Source organism: Bubalus bubalis, chromosome 4 (assembly GCF_019923935.1).
Source record: "Bubalus bubalis isolate 160015118507 breed Murrah chromosome 4, NDDB_SH_1, whole genome shotgun sequence".
Taxonomy (NCBI): Eukaryota; Metazoa; Chordata; class Mammalia; order Artiodactyla; family Bovidae; genus Bubalus; species Bubalus bubalis.
This window is the reverse complement of record NC_059160.1, coordinates 136,763,980-136,780,977: the sequence shown is the minus strand read 5'-3', so window position 1 is coordinate 136,780,977 and position 16,998 is coordinate 136,763,980. Positions and strand designations below refer to the sequence as shown.

The window sequence follows — 16,998 nt, the reverse complement described above, 5'->3', positions numbered from 1 at the left end:
GAATTGGCTAGGGTTAAAGTTCTGCAATATCCAATATATGATTCAGACCTGGCACCACTAGTCTAAACTATAGCTTGTTCTGGGCCATACAAACAAATTTTCAAATAAGTGGGAGTTTGAGAAATTTGAATAAATTGAGCTAGTCTATTAGTTTCTTGCTTCTAGATTAAAGGATCAGTACTAGTCTGAGAGTGGGCTCCTTGCAGAAAGATCAGTTATCAAAAATAATGGGGCATAGGGACATCCCTGGTGGTCCAGTGGCTAAGACTCTGTGCTCCCAGTGCAGGGTGCCTGGGTTTGATCCCTGCCTAGGAAACTAGTTCTCACATGCCAAACTAACAGTTCACATCCCACAACTAAGACCTGGTACAGTCAAATAAATAACTAATTTAAAAAATTATAGGCTATAATTTACAGAATGATCTTGCTGCCTCACTATTTATTATCTAATAAACAGCCTGCCAGGCTCCTCTGTCCATGGATTTCCCAGGCAAGAATACTGAAGTGAGTAGCCATTCCCTTCTCCAGGCAATCTTTACAACCCAAGTCTTCTGCATTGCAGGCAGATTCTTTACCACTGAGCCACGAGGGAAGCCCCTATAAGTAGCATGTGTATGGAAAACAAAACAAAACTTTAAGAAGAATACAATATATCCTCAATTTTGGCTTCACATAGTTAAGATGCTGAAAAGTCTTCACAGCCTTTCTTGACAGTGTTTTCTTGACTTATTTGACCATAAAAATACCCCTTTCAGTAACCATTATTAACATGGAACTAGGATTTTGTGGGAGATAGCAAGGTTCATATGGGAACTGTTAGTTATGGAATGTGCATCTAGTTCTCCGACCAGGTCCATTCTGGTACAAAATGTCTACTTTCCCCACGTTCCATTGATTTCTTTCCTTTTTTTTTTTTTTTCATTCTGCAAAAGAATGAATCCCATATACCTATCACTTGGTAACAACTCTCTAGATTTTGCCATGTTGCTTTACTTAGTTTGAGGGGGTAATTTAAAGCAAATCCAAGACAACATAATGTTTTTATGTATTTATATCCTTGAATATTCCAGTATGCTGTTTTAAACAAATATGAGATTTCTTTCTGTATTTCCCATGTCATTATCCCCTCTAGCAAAATTAACACTACTTCTTTACACAGTTGATATTCAAATTTTCTAAATAGTTCCCTTTCTCCATTATTAAATGTACAATTCAGGGGCTTTTAGTCTATCCATAATTGTGTTATCCATTGCTGCAATCTATTTTTATTAACCCCTAAAGAAATCCTACTCTCCTTAGCCATCACCCCCAAATCCCCATATCCTCCCCAGCTTTAGGCACCAGTAATCTACTTTCTGTTTCTGGAGATATGCCTATCTGAGACATTTTGTACAAACAGAATAATATAATATGTAGTCATTCATGTCCAACTCCTGTCACTTAGCATAATTTCATGCTTCATCCATGTTGTACACGTATTGGTGCTTCACTATTTTTTATGGTCAAATAATATTCTATTGTATGCATATACCACACACATATTATTCATTTGGGTGAATTCTTTTTTGAAAAAAAAAATACTTTATTATAAAGATGTCAAACGTATGCAAAAAAGAGAGTAGTATAACCAACTCCCAAATAGAATCTTATCGTTCCCACAATTATCAACTTGTGACCCATCTGGTTTCCTCCATATTTCAGCATTCCCTTTCTCTCTAGGTTATTTGAAACAAACCCAAGACATATCATTTCATCTGTAAGTACTTCAACATATATTTGTAAACGGTAAGATCTCCTTTAAAAGATATCACCAGTATCACACCTAAAACATAAACAGTAGTTCCTAATTCCATCAGGTATATGGTTAACTGATGTCCTAATGTTTCACAGCTATGTTTGTCTTCCTATATTAGATTGATTTACTTAGTGGATATTAAAATTGTCAAAGACAATTGATTTCTACAGGAACATTTATTATGCTAGAGGATAATAGCATAATATACCATAATAAATGCTATTATTCTCTTTTTCTATGAAATTGTAAGACATGAAGTCTTTCGTGTAAGACATGATGACAGCTATCACATGCATAATCTGCATCTGTCTGTCATTCGTGGATCCCCAAATGCCCTTCCCCAGGTTTAGAGGTATTTAGAGGTACATGAGCATAGAGTCCAGAGAGAGATCAGAATGCTAAGATCTGACAGAGACAAGTTGTCCCAAGACCTCATAGACTGGAGCAAGGTGATGTTGATCTGCTGTGGAAAGAATGATCTGCCAACCAAGAATCCTTTCTATACATCTGGGTCAAAGAGTATAGTCTGTGCCCAGGCCATACCATGAGGGTGGAAGCAGTACCACTAGCTTGGATGGGGGAAATGAGTGACAATCAAAGTTCCAAGTAGGATACAATCTGTTCTCTTAGGCAAAATATCTGGAACTCACTGCGATTATCAATATTTACTTCTGTTGATATTTTTTCCTTTCTTACTTTCTTGGAGAAAAATTGTACTATTTATCATTGAAATAATAATTTAGTCTTTAAAATAATTTTAAAGTTACTTTGATGCCTAGAAATTTGTGTTTATGGAACATGCATGAATAGATGAACTATTCTTCTACTCTTTCTATTGAATGGTTATAGTTTTTGAGAGTGTTTTGTTCCTACAGTAGAGCAATGGACTTAACTGGTGAGTCAAATTAGTGTTTTAATCTCAAAATTTTGTATCACTGAGGTGTATGGTATTAAAGTGAATGCCGAGGATATAAGAAATATGGCACTCAGTGTGAAATGTCAGCAGCTAATTAATTAGGATGTTGGTCTAGAGCAGTAGTTGTTAAGCATGTGTCTTTAGGTAAATTTTAGGAATACTTGAAACCTTTAAAGTAGCATGCATGTAAGCAATTGGTATGTTCATCTGAACTTAGGTTTTTGTCTTTGTGAGGGTCCATAGTTTCAATTTTTCCAAGAAGTCTGTGCCCTTTCGTCTCTGAGAGATTATAAATAAATGATGTGTGAGGGTTTGACAGGAGCCAGTGTAGTTCTTTGACATCATGTTTTTTTCCCCCTAAGGTGATCTTATCTAATCAGAAGCTTTAAAAGGCCAGGCAGAGATCAATATTTGTTGAATGAATGAAGTTAACCAATAGCTGCTTCTCTTATTTCACTGAAGTTTTTGAGATTTTGGCTGAACAGTTATTATTCATTGATTGCTCCATTGAAGACGCCACTAGAACCTTAACTGTTCGATAAGAGGCATAAACACAGGGGAAGTTTGTATGTCCCATGCAAGACTCAACACTTGCAGAGGGCGGTTATCCTAGTAGACCATCACTAATGTGGAAGTGCGTAAGTAGTAGATCTAAATGATAGATTATAGAGTTACTTTTAAGGATGCAGTTGTGTGGCTTTGTATCTGTCTGAGGGAATGCAAAAGATCATTTAAATTCGCAGAAGATGTATTTGGCATGCTCGAAACAGCTTGGATCCATCCATCCACTTTCCATTAACCTTCTTAGAAAGATGAACCCTCACAAATGAAAAGTATTTTGTGATCTAATGAGCTATTATTTGGAGAAACCCAGAATAGAATCAGATTCTGGGGTTGGCAGTTCCTTGGAGGTTATTGTTATTTGTGTAATTCTATGTTTTATTAATTCTGGTCTCTTTACTCATTAGGAGGAAAGGAATTTTTAGCCCTAAAAAGCAAAATATGACACCCTTAAAGGCAGTAGAATATAGATAATATTAAAAGATTAACACTGGCCATTTTAAGGGATCTACTGAACTTTTCACATTGACACTAAAAGTTGCTTTATCTCTTACCAGTAACAGTTGGGTCCAGGGTGTCCAGCTTCTGGATGAAGCTGTTAACCCAATCACAGGGGTTCTGTAATACAGAACACTATCCTGAGAGAACACTTAATTACAAATTAGAGCAGGAAATGGAGACTCCTATTTCAAACCACTGGGTAATTTCCCTTCACTACAGTATCAGCATTTAGTCAGAATATTTATGGGACAAGTGACCTGGTGTTCTTAAAGGTCCTATGGGGAACAAGATAGATCTACATCTTCTTTGAAGAAGGCAGTCTAAAAACAAGGGAATAATCTTTTTCAAGCACCCGCCATAATTTGCATTTTGGAACCAAGAGAAGGAAAATTCATTTAAAATAGATTATCTGATGACAAGGAGTCAGACTTATGAAAAGAATATTTAAGCTTTATAGCAATGGAAGGAAGAATAAAACATTTCTTACACAGAGCATAATCTTAGTGAAATTAAACATGTATAATGATTATACTTCAAACATGTCAAGAGGCCCTATAATAACAATGAGGTCACAAATGGAAAAGACAGGAAAAATAGTGATCTCAGCAAACAGGATATACATGCATATATATACATACATACATTCATACACTTTGGAAATTTTTTGCCCTATTAAGTTAATTTGTTGTAATACAAATAAGATAAATATTAAGGAAACATTAGTTCCAACTTACTCTTCAATGAAAACAAGGCACAATATTTAAGTATGCCATGAACATCACAGATGTCCAATAGATATCCTGATGAAATGATGATAAAATATTTGCCTTAATACATTTTAGAAAAATTCAGATTTAGCATTTTCTTTTGCAACTAAACTGAGCTCCCTAAAATTCTGTTTTCTGCTTATATTTAGATATGTTTTTGTAAGTGTGGCTGCCCAGAGAAAATATAATAGACACAGAAATCAAGTTCTGGATAGCGTGTTGGAAAAAACAGTTGACTAGGAGTTAATCATCCTAGATATTTATTCTTTAGCTACAGTTAAACTGCTGGTGTGACCTCGGGCAGGCAGTTTAATCCCTTTGAACCTGGACTGTCTGAGCTATACAATGAATTAGTTGGACTAGATTTTTTAAGTCTCCTTTTGGTTTTAATAAAAATAAAATTCTAAATTGCTCTGTGAGTTAAATCAACATTGCCAATCTGGTTAATTCTGGGCCTCCAGCCTCTTTAAAATGGAGAACAGTTTATGTGAGTTATTTTTTTTAGAAAAATAAATTCATCTCTTCTTCTTTCCACTTTGCCTTTGAACACAGTTTCAGATTTTTCATCTGTATGGTGGCATTGTGGGCCTATTTATTTTTCCAAAGACCTTTTACTCTGATTATTTGATAAGAAACAATATTTTTTTTCCAAAGGTATTGAGTTATTCCCTTGGTTTGTATTAGAGTAGATAAGTCCTTCGAGTTTTTTAAATGAGTTTACATTTTCATTCCATCTCTTTGATTCAAGTTTGAAGGGATTCTATTTTGGCTATTTTATCTCTCTGCCCCTAGGAAAGCCAGACTTTAAGTTATCCCTAAGGTATCACTGGCAGCATTCCACACCATCTGTAATGTATAAATATATTCAGTTATTCAGTATATTCCAACTTAGCTAGCTCTAGTAATTTTATATTATTGGAGTCTTTGAGGAGAAAAGCTTTCATTCTCTACTGATTTATTCCTTACTGTTAGTTCTGAACTTTTGATTCAACTGACAAGTAATCTAATACAGAAACAAAACCCTAAACTTTTTCACAATGAGTTAAGTAACAGAAAGTTCTGGAGCCCATTCATTGTCCTTATTGCAGTTGACTGGTTGAATACATTTGAGCACCCTTGGCAGATTCCAGATTTGAATTTAGGAGACTTAAGGCAGGTCAAATCACTCTCAATAAAAGGTGCTTGTCTTTGAATCTCTTCACTGATATTATTCACCTTCCTGACACAGTATATCCCATTAGTTTCTTTGACTATTTCTTTTCTGTTTAAAAAATTTCTCCTTTCTTTACTTTTTCTATCAATAGAATGAAAGAAAACACACCTTCTTCCCACCCATATATGGCTCCAAAAATTTGCTTTTTAAATTTAAATATTGAATATGAATTTTTTGAACTTTCATACAAGCACAGACAGCTCCACCTACATGAGAGCTTGTAAATACAGAAATGCTTAGTTGCTATATATGACCTCTTGTAAGTATGAGCTCTGAGCCAGGGAAGAAGTACATTGGAAAATGAAGTTGTGGAAAATATCAATGATGGGGAGACAGACAAGAATTCTAACACCAGCTCTCTCATCACTAGTTATATGACCTTGAGAATGGCTTAACCATTTTTAGCATCAGTTTTTGTCATCTGTAAAATTTACTTGCACAGTAGGCTTTCAAATTAGAAATGATTATTTTTAAGAACTTCATGTATGTTTAGCAGGCTTCCTAGGTGCTACTAGTGGTAAAGAAGTCACCTGCCAGTGCAGGAGACTTAACGAGACAGGGGTTTGATTCCTGGGTTAGGAAGATCCCCTGGAGGAGGGTACTTGTGCTTGCCTTTGGATAGCATACAGAAAACTCACAATGGAATATTACTCAGCCATTAAAAAATCAGTTCTAATGAGGTGGATGAAACAGGAGCCTGTTATACAGAGTGAAGTAAGCCAGAAAGAAAAACACCAATACAGTATACTAATACATATATATGGAATTTAGAAAGATGGTAACGATAACCCTGTATGCGAGACAGAAATAGAGACATAGATGTATAGAACGGTCCTTTGGACTCTGTGGGAGAAGGCAAGGGTGAGATGATATGGGAGAATGGCATTGAAACATGTAAATTATCACATGTGAAATGAATCGCCAGTCCAGGTTTGATGCATGATACAGGGTGCTTGGGGCTGGTGCACTGGGATGACCCAGAGGGATGGGATAGGGAGGGAGGTGGGAGGGGGGCTTCAGGATGGGGAACACATGTACACCCGTGGCAGATTCATGTCAATGTATGGCAAAACCAATACAATATTGTAAAGTAAGAAAATAAGTAAATAAAATTGAGATTAAAAAAAAGAAGAAGAAAAGAAAACTCACAAGATATGACTGTCCTCAAGAGTTTACAATTTAGTTGAAGTTTAGAGTTTGCTCAGATATATTGCAGTGGGCTTCATATACTGCCGGGAGCCGGCATATTGCATATTTAGTGAGGATCTGGAATAGCTCAACTAGAATTCTATCACTGCCGGGGGCCAGTGTGAGGCACTCCACCAGTGGCAAAGGTCATGAGGAAGGAGGCTCGGCATACGCAAATGCGGGATCGAGCCTCAGGAGTCCCCCTGGAAATTCTCGAGCATCTACCCCCAAACCAGAGTCTGCCTACTTTCTGCTTTGTGCTTTCACCTACACCTCTGACTTTACGGGGGGCTGTCCCCCACTACCTCTCTCTGAAAAAAGAGTTAGCTTACAGCTCCAGTTAATAATTCCTGGGTGTGACAGTGTTTAACCTACAAACTCCTTTGGAGGTCCTCTAGCCTTCCTGAATAGGTTTTTCCGGCCACATGTGATTGTTCAGAGCCTCCCAACTGTGAGAGGCAGGAGATGTTCTAAACTGTCTAAACACAGATTCCTTTGAGTAGTTAAAAGATTGATTAGAAATTGTATTGGTGAAGGGTTTTTCACTTATTGGGCCAATGTTTGCTGCTAAGTCTCCATACTCCTTACCTACTGTGTCCTTGGCAGTGTATTGATTGATATAATGGGTGTATAGAAATGTAAAATGCAGCTTTGTCCAATGCTTTTTGGGAGGCTGGTGCCTGACTTTGGAATAATCACCTTTAGAGAAAAATAAGTTTCTTAAAATGTTAACAGGCCTCCGGGCCAGAAGATGATATAATTCACCTGAACTTTTGCATATGATAAGTTTGAAAGCCTGGCTTTGATTAGGACCAGGAACTGCTGTCCTTGCATGACTCCACCCCTTCCCCCATTATCCTCTATGCACAACTTAAGGTATAAAAACTACTTTGGAAAATAAAGTGCGGGCCTTGTTCACCGAAACTTGGTCTCCCCATGTCGCGCTCTCTTTCAAATTCTGGCTGAGTCTCCATCTGGAGTGCAGAACCCGCCATGCTTGCTAATTATGCCTGGGCTTCTAAGATCCAACCGGGGAGGCCTCAGTGTCTCCTCTCCTTCCGGAGAATGGAAGGACGCCTGCGGCCTACGTAAGTGGTGCAAACTTCTTGTCTTGAAGTTTTATTGGTCTCCCGCGTAAACCAAGCTACTCAGCCTCTTTTCTCCACTGAATTTTCCTACTGAGCTATCCTCATTCTATTATTCTTTATATCCTTAATTAACATTTAATTAAGCAGTTGTTTCCTGACCCTCGCCTACGCCGTCTCTCCTTCGAATACCCTGGATCAGCCGGGGCTGGACCCTGGCAATATACCATTCATTCATTCACTCATTTATTATTCACACATTTATTCAACAAGTGTTTCCTAATGCCAAATATTATCCTTAGGATGGGGTAAATCAATGAGCAGAAATACCTATCTAGAAACTATGAAAATTTACAATTATAACTGACTTTTTTTTTTTTTCCCCTATGTAGGCATAGCACAATTGTATTAAAATCATTATGAAGACACTTTGGCTCCATGTTGCCTTCATTTAAATCTCAAATCTGTCATCTACTATCTGGTTTTTTTCTGTGCAAGTTATTTTTAAGTGCTATGAGCCAAATATCTTCATTTGTGAAATAACACATAGCCGTGCACAGAGTGGTTGAAGATTAAATGAGTTAGCATACATAAAGTATATAGAATAATTCTTGACACACAGGAATTACTTTGGACCAATAAAATGGACCATTAAAATGTTAAATTTATGGTTGTTGTTATTAGGCACTATTTTCCAGGTATCAGATTCTTATTTTTCCTTTAGGGAACAACTTCCCTCTTCTCCAAGTTTTGGCCTTCATGTGCATTTATGACTTAAGCTTAAGATAAGAGCATAGTTTGTTTTCCTTAGTCACGGTGATTGGTTGAGTTAGGAAAGAAGCAAGTCAATCAAGTTCAATCAAAGTCCTTTCTTGGGCTTTTTAGATGAATATTCTATTTTCTAGTAGAAGTGAACCTGAGTTGACATAGCCCTAGAGTTCCCAGTGACCTTATCACTACTTGGAGCCAGATAATGAAACTGTGAGGGGCTTCCATGATAGCTCAGTTGGTGAAGAATCCACCTGCAATGCAGGAGACCCCAGTTCGATTCCTGGGTCTGGAAGATCCACTGAAGAAGGGATAGTCTACCCAATCCAGTATTCTTGGGCTTTCCTTGTGGCTCAGCTGGTAAAGAATCTGCCTGCAATGCGGGAGACTTGGGTTTGATCCCTGGGTTGGGAAAATCGCTTGGAGAAAGGAAAGGCTACCCACTCCAGTATTCTAGCCTGGAGAATTCCATGGACTGTATAGTCCATGGGGTCACAAGGAGTTGGACACAACTGAGTGACTTTCACTTTCACTTTCAATGAAACTGTCTCGGCACAGGGCAGAACAGGAAGTTGGAGATAAAACAGACACTAATGATAACAGATCAAACAGTACAAAGACTTTTCTCCTGAAATTTCAGTTTTATGTGAAATTACTGATTACAATTTCCTTGTCCCATTTTCTTTTCAGTGTGTGACCAATTTAGGCAGAGTTGGTTTATGTTTCTTGCAGGTAAAGAAACCTAACTCAGTAACCGACTCACTTAAGAGTCTTATGATGATTAAATCTCCTCTCTTCCTTTTTCCCTCTGTCAAATAGAGTTGTCTCATGCTGCTTTATCATTTGCTGAAGTTTCCCTTTTGGGTAGAAGCCTGTAATCGTCTTCTCTTGGACTAGAGCATTTTGGAGATCTACCTGAGGTGGCCAGAGAATAGTCAGGAGAAATGACAAGGTAAAGAAATCTGTAGACTAATTCAATTGTGGGTCAATGGTGTCCTTTCATACCTGGCAAAGAGGAAAACTGAGCTGTGCAAGTTTCTTTCTGTGTATGTGGCAATATGAGAGATTTGGCATAGTTATTCTACCAAAACTAACCAGATTAAAGAAGGACAATCAATTAGGCCATGAAATTAAATATATGGTTACAATTTTGTTAAGTTGTATGAGGGGAAAAGATAGAGTGCAGATATTAGAGCAAATAACCAAAGCATTATCTCATTCTTTCATGCTCAGGATATGAAAAAGGTCAGCAACTTTCAGAAAGGGGCATATGACATGCTTAGTCTCTGACTGGCTTCTTTGTTAGCATTATTACTAAAACCAACTGAAATAAAAACAAAGAAAACGTCACTAATAGTACAACTGATCATCACTGATAGCATTCTGATTAAGTACTTGCCACATGAAATTCACTGGACTTCTCACTCCATGTATGGGGGTAAAACTCAAGAATCCTTCCTACTTTCTCCAAAAGTTCTCGGGGTTGGGAGCTTGGATTTCTCTGACTCTGATAGCTTTCTTCCATTAATTTTTTTTTTCTTTTAAATAACTGTCTCTGAGATTTTTGTCATTTACTTGTCACAAGTCAGTGCTTCTTTGGTTTATTATGAGAAGACTAAGGACACAAAATACAGTGTATAAGAGATTTGGGCAAAGTTGAGTATGTGTGCAGAACTGAGCCAGTACATAGAACAGGGAACATTTTACATTTGCATTTTTGCAAGATAAATGTCTTTAATATGGATGCACAGCATCCATGGTACATTAAAAGTTTTCAGCTATTCTTGTTGGCTGTTTTTCTTCTTGCTGCCATGGCCTCCACCTCCATCTTGCTAGCTTTCTTCTCTCCTCTCCACCTTGAGCACTTTCCTTTCCTGGGCAATCTACTAAAAATTTGTGATTTAATACTTAGAACCACCTATGAATGACCTCTGTTATTAATGTCAGGTAAATAAATCTGACCTAAAATAATTTGGGGTTAAGAATTAGCAGTGCATGTTGAGGCTAGGGAAATTCTTTGGTCTAACATGTCAACATCTGATGGAGCAGCCAGAAGACGTGTACCTTCCTGACTCCTAGGTGAGCTGGTAGAACCTAGTATGTGTGTATGAGGATGAGTACAAGGAGAAATGGAAGTTATCAAAAGTGTAAAAAGAATTTTTTAAAGACTTTTTGAGTATTTTTTAAATAAAGTTTGATTTGTAGATTTATATATAGAATGAACTAGTTAGGAAAATAATTCAAAATCTAGGGACAGATGCCAAGAGATGGAAAGAAAACTCTTCTTCCACCTTCTCCTTCATGTTTGTCTTCATAGAAGAGCCATAGCTTGCCAATTCCTTTTCTTTTTAAGACTATACATTCAACGTGTATCACATTCTTATAAGACAATTAGTTCTGATTTGTTGTGCGTGATAAGTCACTTCAGTTATGCCTGACTCTGTGCAACCCTATGGATTATAGCCTGCCAGGCTTCTCTGTCCATGGGATTCTCCAGACCAGAATAATGGAGTGGGTTGTCCTTCTCCAGGGAGTTTTGATTTGGGAGACAACTTTGTTATTTATATGGGATAGAGGGGAAGAATTTCTTCTACCAAATTTCTCCTATCTAATGTTAAATCGTAATATTTAATTGAAGTGAATATTCTGCTCATTCAAATTTATTCTCCAAATGAGATAGATGAGAACTTATTTATAATAATGATGATAATAACAATGGGAACTATTTCTCGCACTTTTATTGTATGGCGGGCACTTGACTTTATGTAAGTTTCCCAGCAAATCTGCAACAGAGATTGTTATTACATCTCCATTTTTATAACTGAAGAAAAGGAAAGAGCTACAGAACAGTTACAAGACATGCTCAAGGTCACATCAAACCTATATGTGGTCAAACTGTAATTTGTGTAGTGAAGGCTGGCATTGCATGGATTTTGTTCCTTAGATGCTGCTGGGAGGCTTGGAAGCATGATTCTGCATGCTCTCATGGTTGATTCTCTTGGAATTTGGTATTTGTATCATCAGCTAGTGAGGTGGTCACTATCAAACCTTTATTTTCTGTTTTATAGTTAATGATTCCATTTTGAAGAACTGAGATAAAGGAGAAGGAAAAAAACACTTGTCACACAAGAATATAATCATAGAAAAAATTTTTTTAATTTCTTTAAGGATGAATAATAAGCAATGTAGAAATCTGAGGAACAGATATGCTGACTGACTTGCTCAAGGTCAAACAGATAGTTACATAAACACATTTTCCTTTGTCAAAGAAGTTTAGTGTTTTAAGTAACTAATTTATTTTAATGTTGGGAGATCTCTATAAATCTTACTGCATTACTTAGATAAATAATTTTCCACTAAAATTGTTTTTTTCAGTAATTTTGTTTGGCTATTTTAATGGGTGTTTTTCATAATCTCTAATGCTGAATTTCTCATCAATTCAGCCCTCCAGATTTTATTAGGTTTTGTGTGCTTGGGAAATAACACCATCAAAACAGAGTTATCTTCACATATGCAAGACAATTATATTGATATATCATGTGCTGTATTTTAATTTCAAAATTATTGCCTCATTGTTTTCTCCTAGAGCCCAGTTTTATTTCTTTCCTCTTATCGTTAAAGGTACAGGGACAAGTAATTCACCCTTTAAAAAACAACAGAAGAGAAAAGGTTTGTTTAAAAAAAAAAAAAAGTAGCTAGAAAAATCTCCCACAGAGTGAATTCCCACAGTGTTATGGAGGATGTAAATTTAGCCCAGTGTGATTCAAACAATCAAGTTAGGAATTTTAATTTAATGGTTTGTTCCTTTGAATTGTTAGACGCTCACCTCATTGTGCAAGTTGTGTTTGAATTGGAGAAAATTAAACTAAAATGTGTTGAATTTGCCCCAATCAGGTTATTCTGGGAGGTCTGATTCACAGGCTGAGTGATGGACTAGAAAGAATGAATCAACAAACAAAAGAAAAGGAGGCTTAAATTATTTCACTTTAATAATGACTTTATTATCTCTCAATATTTTAAAATTTAAATATTTGGTTTTTGTGATGGCAGTATCATTTCAGCAGTTTAAATAGGCTTGGGGGAATTATCTTATTTTCATTTCAACACAACCCAGAATCCCATGTTTCTGGTATGTTGGTCAGAAACCTCAATGGCTCACAGATTAAAGCGTTTGTGAATCAGTTTCTGCCGAACTGGCTTGGCTGTGGCAAATAAAATGCTGGAGGAGAAAAATATGTTGGATGAAAGAACAGACGAGAATGAGAATCAAGTTGTTTTTTTGTTTGTTTGTTTGTTTTTTTACGATATTTTAGGGAATAGTCCAATAGGCCAAATGGATCTAAACAATCATGGCTTATGTTTGGAATTACAATTGTATGATTTGGTTAAAAAAAAAAAAAAACAAAAAACAACCCAGCACTTTCTTGGAAAGTAAGAAAACACTTTTAAAAAGCCCATCAAGGGAAAAGGGACTTGATTATAAGCTTTTTTACATGTCTACCCATAAAGAAAGAAATGTTAATAGAGTGAGCCCTTTAAAAGTAAAATGGAGTTCTTACCTTTCAGAGATTTTTAAAAGTTAGACCTGATGGGGACCTTAGGGCCACATGCATTGTTCAATTGCATTTCAAAGATGTTGAGACTATAGCTCAGACATAGCATGTGTCATGCCAGGGGTCACAGAGGTACTGGCTGAGTTAGAAAAGGTATTTCCTTTCTTTTCATATTATTATGTTTTCCTGGTTTCCTCTTGGGAGCACTTACATCTCAAATAATTGTCATTGCCTTTGAGTCCTTTTCCTTGAATTTAATGTTGGTGTTAGTTTACAGCACGTGCCTCTGCCCTTTGGAGTAATCATAGCCATTGCCATACATTATGGTGGCTCAATTATTCCAGTCACAAGGACTGATAATACAGTAGCTCAGGATCTTTTCACCACCATGGTAAAAAGACTTATCCCTCTGTAGGCAGACCCAGCTCCTTTACTGTGGTAACTGAGTCAGAAGTGTGCTTCCTCAAAGTTGGAGGGAAGGCACTGACAAGGGTTAGAAAAAGCATATGGTGCTACATACCACATTGCAAGCCTTTGTGAAAGGCACGTCTCACAGGTGGATGAAACATGTTGATGTAAAACAATTAGGCCATGTGGAACAAAGCAAACATTTGAATGAGATGGGATATCAGTACAGTTCACTGTACTGATTTTACCAAGAGCCCCAGAAGGCAGGAAACCTGTTCTACTGAAGAGCTAAATGGCTTCAAGTCTCTTGACTTCTCCAAGTATGTGTCTTCATCTGTAAATACAGGGTTTGGATTAGGTTATTACTAAAGTTGCTTTGTGTTCTAGCAAACTCCTTAATATACAGGTAGCCCTGTTAGCATGTTGGAAGCACAGGAAGAATTAATAAAATTATATAGACTGATCATTTGTTTGATCCTGGTTGCAATATTTCTCTCAGTTAAGATTAACTTCATTTGTATAGTTTCCCATTGAGCTTTAGTCCCTTACAAAAATCTGAATGCTTTTCAGTTTAATGTGTATTAACAACCTATTTGTTCAGTGTTTGAAATAGTAATTTTAGGAAATACTTTCCAGAATCCTCAAACAAGTAATCCTTAAGCACCAACGGAGTGCAGGTACTCTTGGTACTCAAACCACAGAGTTTGGTTGGAGTCCTCAAGGGGCGCTTACACTGCTCCTGAAGAGAGAAGAGTTGGGATTGAGGGCACATTTAATTAAATGACAAATGAGTGACCTAGAGAATAAGTACAGTTTGTAGCCTGTTTTTATCTAATCACTTAATTTTCCTATATTGAGAATTTCTGATCTTTAAACTCTCTTAATCATGGTTTAAACAAATCTATTAAGAGTTGACTCATAGCAGTGAATAACTGTCTCCTTGTTTTCTTGAGATAATTCTCAGATTAAAAAAAAAAATCCTTGGCATTTGAGTCCAGTGATGAAGGCTGTGGGAAAGAAATAATCCCAATAATTATATCTAAAGAAATATATGTTATATATAGCTATTTTTTCTTGGCTAGGTTAACACTGTTCTCAAATCACATGCTAATTAAAACAGAGCATGTAGAATGATTGGCTAAGATGATACATAGCCACTGAATAACATTCCACACACGGCAACACTGCTAGTCACCTATGTCATCTATTTGCTCTTCCCTTATGCCTTGGTTTTTAAAATAACTAAATGATCTCCAGTTTCACTTGACGTGGCAATGTATATGGCTTTAAAAATTACATTTACCAATTTCTCTTGAGGGAGAGGTAGCCAGCCATGTGATATAATCCTATTCAATGAGACACATGAATCACATGATTGCTACTGCTGCTGCTGCTGCTGCTGCTGCGTCGCTTCAGTCATGTCCGACTCTGTGTGACCCCATAGACAGCAGCCCACCAGGCTCCCCCATCCCTGGGATTCTCCAGGCAAGAATACTGGAGTGGGTTGCCATTTCCTTCTCCAATGCATGAAAGTGAAAAGTGAAAGTGAAGTCGCTCAGTCGTGTCCGACTCTTAGCGACCTCATGGACTGCAGCCTACCAGATTCCTCCATCCATGGGATTTTCCAGGCAAGAGTACTGGAGTAGGGTGCCGTTGCCTGGGCTCCTGTAAAGCCCAGTAAAGTTAAGGAAGAGACTGACCCAAATGGCAAATGCTCTTTGCTTTCATCCTTCCCCTTTTCTGAGATGTGAATGCAGGGCTGGATGTCGGACAGCCATATTGAATTCAAGAGGTATTTCTGTGAATAACACATCCTAAGTATGGCAGTGTGTAGAGCTGGATCGAGTCTTGGTTCCAGGTGATATTTGAGACACCAGACTGGCCATGGATTCCTTTCCTTTAGTCTTCTTATTCAGTAAAGAACCTAGGACTCCTAATTTGTTTAAGCTATTTAGGGGTGATTGCTTCTCTTATTGTGGCCGAACACATCTTAAGGGAGAGATTATATACTATGTGCAAAGTGCTAATCTTACTAGTACATATAAAGATTTATAAGAGTTTATAAGTTCTCCTGATGGAGGTATATTTATATATATGGTATGTATCAATATATGGTATATACATAAATGATATATAGTGTATGTATTTAATCAGTATAGATCATGTTTATCTACCTACCTATCTACCTAGATACGGGTATGATTCTCACAAACTCCATGAATATGGAAGAAGAGAGTAATCTGACTGATATCTGAGAAGGCTTCCTGGGAGAGGGTTTTTTTTAAGCTTTCTATTTTTCTTTGTCAGGGTGAGCATGTTGTTGCAGGCAAATGGAAACTGGAAAGACCTGGGGCAAAGGAACAACTTGAGTCATACTGCAGAGATTGTCTTCTGTGGTCTCACCAGCTCATCAATAATATTTAAAACAGTAGAGAATGTTTTAAAACTGTCTCAGTTCATTCTGGTATAGATCACAAAGTTGGCTTGAACTGGAAGTTTCAATTAAAATTGCATTTTTCATGTGATTTCCAAATCAGCTTGTTTCTTGATTAACCTCATAACTGGGTTCATATATTACAGTCTGTAAGGAGAGCCACAGGGGAGCAATATGCGGAGAGGAGAACCAAACTGCATTTCTGTTCTTGGTCATCTGGCTTGTTCTATGTCTTAACTGTTAATCCAATAGGAAGTCACAGGTAAGCTTGACAGTTAAAATGAACCTGAGAAAAATCATGATCAACTGTATCCTCTTTTCAAGTTTTCCCAGCTCTTCACTTCTTTTGTGCCCTAAAATGGTGATCATCAAAGAGTTTCTAACATAGAGGTGGGAGAGTTGATATTAAGTTAATTGGCATGGCTTATTGGCATATCTATAGGTGACGTTCAGCTATGTATACTCATTTGGATATCAGCCATGTTCATTTAGATATCTTGCACACAAATATATATTCAGATGTTTCCTTTTGGATGAGTGAATTAAATTCCATGTCTGAGTTTCTATTGCCAGAATCTTCTTTTTTACCTCAAGTTCTTCTTTGGGGAAGGTCTGCTTTCCATGGCCAATTTTCTAGTTTTTTTCTTGTATTCATCTGACTTTACAAGATACATGCTTTTACATGTATGTTATTGTATCAGTCTGGAACAAAAATGCTAAATACATGGCAGGTATTAGACCCCTACATGTGACCATGTTGTTCACCCCTGGGACTTTGTGCATTTTCCCACTGAAATTACTCTCCTTCA

At 37.1% G+C, this 16,998-nt stretch overlaps 1 long non-coding RNA gene across 1 annotated transcript; it reads right to left on the bottom strand.

Moving 5' to 3' along the window:
• Window positions 1–561: 561 nt before the first annotated feature.
• LOC123465725 lies at window positions 562–16,452 on the bottom strand. Its single transcript, XR_006641007.1, has 3 exons — window positions 16,334–16,452; window positions 3,967–3,968; window positions 562–597 (listed from the first exon to the last, which is right to left on the bottom strand). It is a non-coding gene; the product is annotated as an uncharacterized LOC123465725 (long non-coding RNA).
• Between the last annotated feature and the right edge of the window lie 546 nt (window positions 16,453–16,998).